Source organism: Typopeltis vanoorti, chromosome 24 (assembly GCF_054136105.1).
Source record: "Typopeltis vanoorti isolate ZY-2024b chromosome 24, IOZ_Tvanoo_1.0, whole genome shotgun sequence".
Classification (NCBI taxonomy): Eukaryota; Metazoa; Arthropoda; class Arachnida; order Uropygi; family Thelyphonidae; genus Typopeltis; species Typopeltis vanoorti.
The window spans coordinates 78957387-78968987 of NC_143572.1; positions in this window are offsets into that span (position 1 = coordinate 78957387).

The window sequence follows — 11601 nt, forward strand, 5'->3', positions numbered from 1 at the left end:
GTCTAGCGACTGACGATAAAATTCGTCAAAAGTTCTAAAAAAAAAAAAAATCAGCTAACACCTTTTTATTCCCGTATACGGGAGTAGGCGAGGCCATTTAGCCCTATCTAACTTTTGGAAACTGAGTGGGCAGTTCAATCTCCACTAGTACCAATCAGAGATAGATGGCCCAAGGCTATCACAAACTAAGCGGTACACAGTGAAGAGAGACGGCTCAAATGTGCCGCCATCTCGTGGTCTCTAACCCTAACACAATATATTTAATGTCTCAAATAATGTGGGTTCTACGGTCGATTTTCTTGAGTTTACGGAACGAAAAATCCGAGTTTCCGGGAGGAAAAACCCGCTTGCCCGTTCCAGAGATCGACTAACTCGGGAACAGGTTGAAAAAAGGCTTAGAAAAATTTCCTCTAGTCGGCAACTAGATTTGAACCACCAAATCCTTTCTTCGTGCGGTCAAGCGCTGTAGAGTGTAAACGCCACTTCTACTGAGCTACACAGGCTCTCGTCAAAAGTTACGGAACAAAAATCACACAATTATGAGTTTTTTATACAAATTCTTTGCATAAATAATTAGAACATAATTTCTTATAATGAATTTATATTTGGATTATAATATTGTTCGAACTTAGCGTAAAATTGAAAACTTCATAACTGTAAACAAGAAATACCATACACTAGTTTATCATATTGTTATGCGGGACAACAACCCAAAGAAAATACGATTTTATTGCGGATCTCAAAAATTGAGATCTTGTAGAGAAATGCCACCATGGGACATTTGGTGTGTTAAGAGAGTGATTTGGGATTAAATAAACAGTAATAGCTAGAAGAAACCCAACAAATCAATTTTCGTGTTCGTATAACTTATAGATGAGGTTCAATATGTCCTCCTTTCAGATGTTCTGAGAAATGAATTCCGTGAATGACATTTTCTACAGCAGAACGCAACAGATCTGCAATGATTTTCCACATATGCTGCATTCTTCTGTTTTTCAACGTTGCTAAATCAGGAACATGTCCTTTTCACACCACACGCTTCAGATGGTCCACAACAAAAATTCACAGGGGGTTAAGATGAGACGAACGAGGGGGCCCATACTGTGGGAAATGCAAGACTCTGGGTTCTGCCAAGAGTTTTCAAAACAGTCGCTATACCGGCAATCCAATGCGAGGTGGTGCATGAATATGGTAGTCAAGCCATATTCGCTGCTGTATTGTGAAATAACAAAGTTGTGCAGCATCTCTCGATACATAACAGTAGAGATGGTGCAGGTCACTGGTCCTGTTGGGCCAAGTTCTTCGAAAAAGAACTGACTGATAATACAGAATGCAGTGAAATCACACCACACTGCGACTTTCGGTGAGTAAAGGGGTCTGATGGAATACATGAGTTATTCGCAGTCTAAATGCAGCAGTTGTGCTAGTTAATACTACTGTTCAGATAGAAATGTGCCTCGTCACTTTACATGATCTTCCACGGGTAGGCATCCTCCACCTGTGTTCGAGCTAAGAACGTCAGGGCAAACTGCAGTCGAGTTTCTGCATCACCATGAAGCAAAGCTTGAGTATGGGAAATCTTGTAGGGGAAAACCTCAGCATTTGACACAGGATTTTCCACACAGTTGAGTATGGCATATTCAGTTGAGGCATTAGCTTTCCCATGGGTATATGGCCTACCTGAGGTGTAGCCCCATCTCCATGGTGCTGAAGTGCTAGGATTACAATCTAATGCGTAAGTGGTACATAAAAATTAAAATAAAATAAAAATACTTGATTTCTCTTCTGGATAGGTAATTTTTTTACGCATCTTTGGTTTAGTTCGGATGAAAAGGTGTTGTTATAAAGAGCTCGATGGCGAGATGGTCTTAAAGATAGCTCTACTGGAAGTAAAGTGAGTTTAATAGTGAAGTAGAAGAGGAAAATTTTCATACTGGAAATCCTTGTTTCATTTACTTGGGCACAATACTTTTATTATTGTAGTTATTTTATCATTATTAATCAGCTAACGCCTTTTTATTCCCGTATATGGGGAGTAGGCGAGGCCATTTAGCCCTATCTAACTTTTGGAGACTGAGTGGGCAGTTCAATCTCCACTGGTACCAATCAGAGATAGATGGCCCAAGGCTATCACTAATTAATCGGTACACAGTGAAGAGAGACGGCTCAGATGTGCCGCCACCTGGTGGTCCCTAACACAATATATTTAATGTCTGAAATAATGTGGGTTCTACGGTCGATTTTCTTCAGTTTACGGGACGAAAAACCCGAGTTTCCGGGAGGAAAAACCCGCTTGTCCGTGCCAGAGATCGACTAACTCGGGAACCGGTCGAAAAAAGGCTTAGAAAAATTTCCTCTAGTCGCCGACTAGACTCGAAACCAAGTCATTCTTCGTTCGGCCAAGCGCCGTGGTGTGCAAACGCCACATCCACTGAGCTACACAGGCTCGCATCATTTCATTATTAATATACCATTTTATTTTTAATTACTGTATAAAACTACCAAGGGCATTTCCACTTTAGTATTTATATTTTAGGACATGAATGAGATACATTTTCTTTCTTACACTGGATTTTCACTAATCCTGACTACTACTATTGATATGATGTTTGCAGTCTGTGTATCAAGAGGCACAATGAAGGATCTTGCATTCTGGGAAGAATATATTTGTCAAAGAATTTGTTGTTTTAAGGATACTTGCGACATAAGACTGAATGATATAATCACGTAATCACAAGAAAGATATTTATTTAACCAAATATTTCGGTCTGGAAATAGCAGACCATCGTCGGTGGTATTACAAGAACAGTTTAAAAAATATACAAGCTAGAATACTAACAATAGATCGTTGAAATTAGAACATGCCGCGTGATGTTATATCACTAAGTATGAAACGAAATATTTTGAAGTAGAAACATGATTGAATTTGCTATTAAAAAAAAAAAAAAAAAAAAAAAAAAAAAAAAAAAATTAATGAGTAATCTTGATTAGGCTTTCCCAGATTTTTGATATAGATATGCAGTCATTACGATTCAGGTTGGGATGATGGAGCAAGGCCTCCACGCTTTCCTTGAACAAACGTTCGAACCTATAACGGGATCTATGTAAGAGGCGCGTTTTGGACCAAAGGATGCTGTGGTCAGTTTCAATCCCGTGTTGAGCCAGACCAGACTTTTCAGGTTTATTGTGAAGAATGGATGATTGATGTTCTTGGATTCTTTTTTCAAGAGAGCGTCCAGTCTGTCCAAAGTAATTGAAAGGAATCTTAATCTTAACATTGAAAGGAATCTTAACATTGAAAGGAATCTTAATCATCTAACCAGCGATAAAGCTAATGCTCTTCGCCTAGAAGTCGCTTCTTCTCTACTTAAGGCTAAACTTCCTCCTTCTAACATATCTCCTTCTGAAATGAAATCTTTACAGTCCTTGAGAAAAAATAATCACCTCATTATCACTAAAGCTGACAAGGGAAAAGCAACAGTAGTTATGGACTCAGTAAATTACAGAAGAAAACTTTCTCTTTTGCTTCGAGATCGCTCCACATATCAAGAAATTGATTATAATCCAACCAACAGACAACTAAAGAAATTAAATTCTCTCCTTGATGAAGTCATCAGTTTGGATAAAGACACAATTGAAAGACTTAAAACTCATTTTGCAAGACCTCCTAGATTTTATGGCCTTCCAAAAATCCATAAGATTGACTATCCTCTTCGTCCAATAGTAGATTGCATTGATTCTCCTACTTACCGTATAGCCAAATATCTAGCTAAATTACTGAAATCTTACATTGGCAACTCGAGTTCTTTTTTAAAAAACTCCTCAGATTTCTTAGAAAAATTAAAAGATGTCTCATTACAACCTACAGATCTTATGGTTAGTTTTGATATAGAATCTTTATACACCAATGTACCTCTTAAGGAAACTTTAAAACTACTTGCTGACATCTTTCCTCAAGATATTATAAAACTATTCGATTTCGTTATACATTCTGGTTATTTCATATGTCAAAACAAATTTTATAGCCAAGTAGAAGGAACAGCCATGGGAAGTCCTCTTTCTCCAGCTTTAGCCAACTTTTATTTGGAACATTTAGAAAAAGTCCTCTTCACATCTAGTTTCCCTCTACCATCTTTTTGGGTAAGATATATAGATGACATATTTGCTATTTGGCCTCACAGTAAAAACACTTTATCTTCCTTTTTAAACAGTATTAATTCCTTACATCATCGCATAAAGTTTACTATGGAATTAGAAGAAAACAACCAGTTATCTTTTTTAGACGTTCTCCTCATCCGATCATCTTCAAATATTCTTACAACTACAGTATACAGGAAACCAACATTCACAGGTCGTTATATTCTGAAAGAATCAGCCCATCATCCATGTCATAAAACAGGAATTATAAAATGTCTCATCAAAAGAGCCAAAACTAATTGTTCTACTTTTGATTATCTACAGAAAGAACTTTCTACTATCCAGCAACACATGAAACTCAATGGCTTTTCTGAAAAAAGTATTCAACGTCTTCTTACATCTTATAATCCTCCACAAAACAACAAAGATTCAATACGTCGAGTACCTATTCCTTATATCTCCGGTATTTCAGAACCTATCGCAAGAATTTTGAAGAAATATGATTTAACAGCTACGTATTCTCCTATTAACAAATTGTCTTCTCATTTTCCTTCTCCTAAAGACAAACGCTCAACTTTATCTCTTCCTGGAGTTTATCAAATTCCTTGCAACTGTGATCTCTCTTACTTTGGACAGACTGGACGCTCTCTTGAAAAAAGAATCCAAGAACATCAATCATCCATTCTTCACAATAAACCTGAAAAGTCTGGTCTGGCTCAACACGGGATTGAAACTGACCACAGCATCCTTTGGTCCAAAACGCGCCTCTTACATAGATCCCGTTATAGGTTCGAACGTTTGTTCAAGGAAAGCGTGGAGGCCTTGCTCCATCATCCCAACCTGAATCGTAATGACTGCATATCTATATCAAAAATCTGGGAAAGCCTAATCAAGATTACTCATTAATTTTTTTTTTTTTTTTTTTTTTTTTTTTTTTTTTTTTAATAGCAAATTCAATCATGTTTCTACTTCAAAATATTTCGTTTCATACTTAGTGATATAACATCACGCGGCATGTTCTAATTTCAACGATCTATTGTTAGTATTCTAGCTTGTATATTTTTTAAACTGTTCTTGTAATACCACCGACGATGGTCTGCTATTTCCAGACCGAAATATTTGGTTAAATAAATATCTTTCTTGTGATTACGTGATTATATCACTTTGTCAAAGAATTCCTTCAGTTTGATTACTACATGCTTATCAGATTTGAACTATGGGTTGGATAATTATTAACTGAACCTCAGTTATCCATTCGCAATGCAGTCGGATTAATACGGTAATTTATGCTGCAAGAATAAAAAGTTAAGATTAAACTTCATATAAAAATATTCATTAATTCAGCTATGTACAGTAGAAGGATAACCGTATCATCTAATTTGTTCCATAATATAACAGATTACTGTATAATAATCTATTATATTATTATTATACAGTAATGAGGCTGTGAGGAAGAATTTTGCAGATGACATTTCCTCCAGGTTCAAAGAGATTCCCAAGCATACTGCAGATGTTGAGGAGGAATGGAAGCTGTTCAGAACAGCTGTCACTGCCTCTGCACTCTCATGGTGTGGCAACGGGCAGTGAGAAAAGGACACCTTGGTGGAATCAAGAAGTCCAAAAAACTGTCCGGGCAAAAAAGGAGTCCTACCTAACATGGCTTAGAGTCAGGTCACCTGAGATGCGTTTGCGGTATGCTGAGGCACGAAAAGCTGCTGCTAAGGCAGTAAAGACAGCAAAGCAGAAGGCTTGGGAATCCTTTGGAGAAAGATTAGAATGCAAACAAAATATTCTGCCAGACCATCCGCCGCCTTCGAGGGAGGAAATCGTCCACAGCAAGGGCAATTAAGGCCTCTGATGGTGCACTTTTAACAACCGAGAAGGATATCCTCCACAGATGGAGGGAATACTTTGAGAGCCTTCTTAACCCGGGTGGCCCAGCAGTTGTGGACATCCAAGAGGTGCAGATCGGGGAAATGACTAGTCTCACAGCAGAAGAGGTCCATTTAGCAATAAAATCGCTAAAATCGGGCAAGGCTGCTGGCGATGATGAAATTCGGCCCGAAATGGTAAAAGCCTTAAATCGAGACGGTGTTCGCTGGCTGTCTCGAGTCTGTCGGGATGCTTGGATATCTGGGCGAGCACCAAAGCAATGGCAGACAGGCATAATAATACCAGTCTTTAAGAAGGGAGACCAGAAGGATTGCATTAACTATCGTGGCATCTCTCTGCTCAGCCTGCCTGGGAAAGTGTATGCTAAGTGCATGGAAAGACGGTGCAGGAGCATAGTTGAGTCAAAGTTCCAGGAAGAACAATGTGGCTTTCGTCCTGGTAGAAGCACAACTGACCAAATCTTCACTTTAAGGCAAGTCTTTGAGAAATCTTGGGAATATGCCAAGAATGTCTACACATGTTTTGTGGATTTGGAGAAGGCATATGACCGGGTTCCTCGGGATAAGCTTTGGCAAGTAGTACAGGAGTATTGAGTGGATGGTCAACTATTAGCTGCCATCAAGTCCGTGTATGAATGCCAAGAGTTTTGTGTCAGGGTAAACAGCACAAAGTCTGAACTTTTCACAGTTTCCATTGGCCTCTGCCAAGGGTGTGTTCTGTCACCCCTCCTTTTCATAATATTTATGGACTGGATCGATAGGCACAGCCGAGGCAGTGAGTGTGTCAGAATTGAGAAATGTAGCATTGGACGTCTGCTTTTTTTCAGATGACCTAGTTCTGCTTAGCTCTTCCACAGATGACCTCCAGCGGACCCTGGATAGGTTTGTAGCTATTTGTGCAGACGCCGGAATGAAGATCAATGTGGCCAAAACTGAAACATTTGTGGCCTCAAGACAACCATCCCAGTGCACTCTAAATGTAAGTGGAGTTCCAATGAGACAGGTGGAAAAGTTTAAATACCTTGGGTCCATATTCACGGATGATGGAAAATGGAACGTAGAGCTAGATACTCGAATTGGCTTAGCAAGCTCAATATTGCGGGAGCTTGGCCGTTCGGAGTATTGAAGCGGGAGTTAAGCCAGAAAGCAAAGCTGGCTGTCTTCAATACAGTCTATGTCCCCATCCTCACCTATGGTCATGGGAGTTGGGTAATGACCGAAAGAATGCGGACACGAATCCAAGCGGCTGAAATGAGGTTTCTTCGAGGGGTTGCAGGCTGACAAGACTCAACAGAGTCAGAAGCTATGCAATTCGGGAAACCCTCAATACTCAACCGCTGCTTCTCCGTGTTGAGCGATCACAGTTACGCTGGTACGGGCACCTGGTCAGAATGCCACAAGAGAGGCTCCCTCAGCAGGCCCTGTTTGCCAAGCCAGAGGGTGGGAGGCCAAGGACTCGCTGGATAGATTATATCCAAAACTTTGGGTGGACACGTTTGGTAATCCCACCAGAACACCTGAGCTTGGTGGCAGAGGATCGTGACCATTGGAAGTTCCTCTTGCAGCTGTTTCCCCCACAACTCAGTTAGGAAGAGTGGGCCTTGAAGATGTATGTACTGTATAATAATGTTATTTATTATGTAATTACAATCAGAACGCTGTATTCTTACCGTATATTTCAAAATATACGTAAAATGTCCTAAATGTCCTAAAATGTTGCAGAAAGTTACAAATTTATATGGAATAGTGTTCTCGAGGAAAGCAACGTTATTACTATTATTACAACGGGGTCTCCATGCAGTCAAAAGACTCATCGTGGGTGACCCCACATTGACACACTAACCATTATTTACACAATACCTATCATACTTCTTAAATTCATTCACAGATGAAGCATTCACAACTACTTCTGGCAATGCATTCCACTCCTTCACAACTCTCCAAGTAAAAAAATCTAGTTCCTAACACCCTTGTTAGGAACTAGATCTCCAGGGATGGCCCCTCGTTCTCTCCCTATCTGCACTGGTCTTAAAAAAAAGTCATCAGTATCAATCCTATAAAATCCCTTTGATAATTTATATACCTCTATCACATCTCCTCTCCTATGTCTATCAGCTAGTTTTTGGAGCCCACAGATCTTTAATCTATCCTTCTAGGGAACATTCCAGACCTGCAACAATCTTTATAACTCGCCTCTGAATCCTCTCCACCATTTTTTCGTCACCAAGAAATCCAGGCGACCAGATCTGTGCTCAGTAGTCTAAAGGCGGCATTATTAATGCCTTATAAAGTGGAACAATAACTTCCTTATCCCTGCTTGTTAGTGTGTTCTTCAACAACCATGTAATTTGATGTGATGTTTTGGCTACCTTTGCAATATGCCTTTAAACTTATATTCTCTGTAAGTTCCACACAATGACTCCCAAGTCCCTTGTCTCCTCAACTTCTTGCAGTTCAGTTCCGTTAATATATTACACGGCATGTGATCTCATCCTCCCGAAGTGCATCACCATACACTTAGCCACATTAAACTGACAGCCATTTACTTTAGTCCATTCCGCCAGCATATTCAAGTCATCCTGCAAGATATCCACATCATCTGAATTGACCATCGCTCTTCCTAATTTTGCATCATCAGCAAACAAGTGGACATTCTCCTTCAAAGTATTCCCAATATCACTGATGTACAAATTAAACAATAGAGACAGAAATATCAATAAAACCAACTCACGTTAAACTTGGTTTCAAAACGAATGACCCTATTTCAAATAATTATATTTAATAATGAAAATGGAGTACAGTTGCAAAATAAATTACCATGTATGAAGTAAGGCCTATAGTTTCACTCATCACAATTACAAATGCTCACCGTGCCCTCCACCTGCTGCACGGACATCAGACCAATAGCTGAATTCATCCCAAACGCGTCTGAGAGTGTCTTCTGTCACAGAATTTACTGCAGCTGTGATTCTAGTTCTGAGCTCATCGAAGTCAGCAGGTAATGGAGGAACATAACCACAGTCTTTTACGTATCCCCATAAAAAGAAGTCACAAGGTGTGATGTCTGGAGATCTTAGTGGCCAAGAATGAAGTGCCAAGTCGTGGGGTCCCATGAGTCCAATCAAACGCTGAGGCAATGTTTCGTTTAGAAACCGACGAACTTGGAGGTTCGAATGCGGCGGTGCTTCCTTGTTGAAAAATGTAATCTTCAGATTCTTCATTCAGCTGTAGAAGCAGCCAGTCCTGCAACATATCAAGATAGGAGTTTTTTGTAACAGCGTTTTCCTCCAAAAAAGAAAGGGCCATAAACCTTTCTAACAGAAACCGCGCAAAAAACATTGTTTTGGTGAATCACGTGCATGTTGTACAATTTCGTGTGGAGTCTCAAGTTCCCATATGTGAACATTGTGGAGCCAAACTTTACCGCTTAGATGAAAGTTGCTTCAATAAAAATCAACCTTTATAGAAAGGTGTCATCCTCCATGTCCTCTAACAGATTAGCACAAAAATCTATTTTAAAAAAAAAGAAAACTCTGGGCCAAGGCCGATAAATGGTACAAATCGCATTCATTTATGGTTCGTGGTTGCAGAGATATACAATTTTCAAATCGGGAGATTCTTTTTGAAACACACTGTACTGCTTGAAATTATGGTACAACTGACGAATTCATTGCTACAACAACAAATGGCATCAAGTTGTTAATTAATCGTTACATGCGTCACCTAGCGGAGGTCGTTTTATTACTAAGTAAAATAGGAAAATATAATGATAGACGTTTACGTATCGTCGTGAAGCCAATTTGTGAATTTAAGGGATTTAAAACAAATTCCAGATATGGAATTCCAATAAGCAGAGGATATGTACAAGAGATCTTCCTTTAAAAGTACGTAAAGGTGTTGAGAATAAGACAGTGATGCTTATCCTGGCGTGGAAAACGCTGGACGACAAGAAGCTATTGTCAGATGAAGTAGTGAGTGAGCAGACGGTGAATCTTTATGGCAAAGTATAAAAGGAAACATGCCTTTATAGATCATTTGCTTTTCTGAGTTACCTCCCATGATGGGTTCTTAAGGACGTTTTATTATTAATCCATTTGTTGATCGCGCAAATACTGACATTTATGGAATGATCCAACAGAGTAACATTCTAACACAGTTTTGTGAAGTATAAAATTAGTGATACTCTTAGGCCAGCTATCTCTGATTAGCTACCCGCTCTGTCCAAAAGTTAGACAGGGCTAAAGCTGCCTTACCTACTCCCTATAAAGGGAATAAAAGAATGAAAACTGAACACGCAAAGAAGATTTAGGATAAAATTAAATGATAATTTCCCCAAGAAGGAATTCTGGACACTAAATGGTTCATGGTACATTGGAATTCCCATAAGGCTTATTTATATGCCAATTTAGAACAAATTGTAGAAAAGAACTTATGACAAAGTATTAAGAATATGCTTACCTCTCAATCACTAACATCCAGAACAGAAATAAATTGAAATTAGAAAATTTGATGCTTAGAAAGTAGAACAAGAGAAGTTATCTAAACCAATGGATCATCTTCCTATCAACAACATCGATTCTGGTTACCACCTTTCAAACATAGAAAGAGAGATTCTTAGAAAGGGTTGTAACTTTCAATTCCTCCCGTAGTATTCCTATAGAACTTTTATTATCCAAAATCGAATTCCACTTGCGTTAACTTAGTTTTCAAGCAAGCAAAACCATCCAAAATAATGTTACCGAAGCAGAACTCCGAGCATTAAAAAAATGGAAATATATTTTTTGCTGACAAAGGAAATGACTCGGTTATACCACATAGCGAAGAATATTATTGCAAAATGGCAGAGGTTTTTTGATAATGATCGCCAACACGAAAATTGCATAACCGGTCTAATATCCTCAAGACTATTTTTGAATTCTCTAGAGAATTAAGAAACTAAAATTATAATCTTGAGAAAGTTCAGTGATCAGCAGCATAGGAGAAATTCATAGGAAATTCAAAAAATCCAATTAAAAAAGGGTTTTCTATCAGTTTCGGTGATATGGATTACCACAGTTATCTTTTTTTCCCTTTCTTAACATCTGAACAAGGAATGCAGAATGCTAATTTCAAAACGTAGTTATTTTCTTCGGACTTCTTAAAAAATGGATCACAAATGCGATTATTGACTTCATGAAAATTTCTCACACATTTTGTTTTCTGAACTTTCTTACATTGCATTTTTTGAATTGATTATACCACGGCTTTGTACATTCTGTCATGAGGTAGATTAGGCTGAGGGATTCTACTGACACACACACCTATTTTTTTCAATGTTTAACAGAGCGTTTATGTTTCGTTCCATTAGGTGATCTGCCGAGTGAAAGCAACGCAGCCACATCACTGAAATGATGCTTGACGTTTGTAATCGACTCTAAAAAGGTTCGAACTCACAGTCGATGGTGAAGAATTGCAGAACAATCAAAGTATTCAAACTTGTTTTGTTGATTCTCACGAAATACCTTGCCGATGTCAATTACAACGGCCAACTCTTCCTCGAATTTTTGCTGCACTTCTACAAATGGGATTGAAC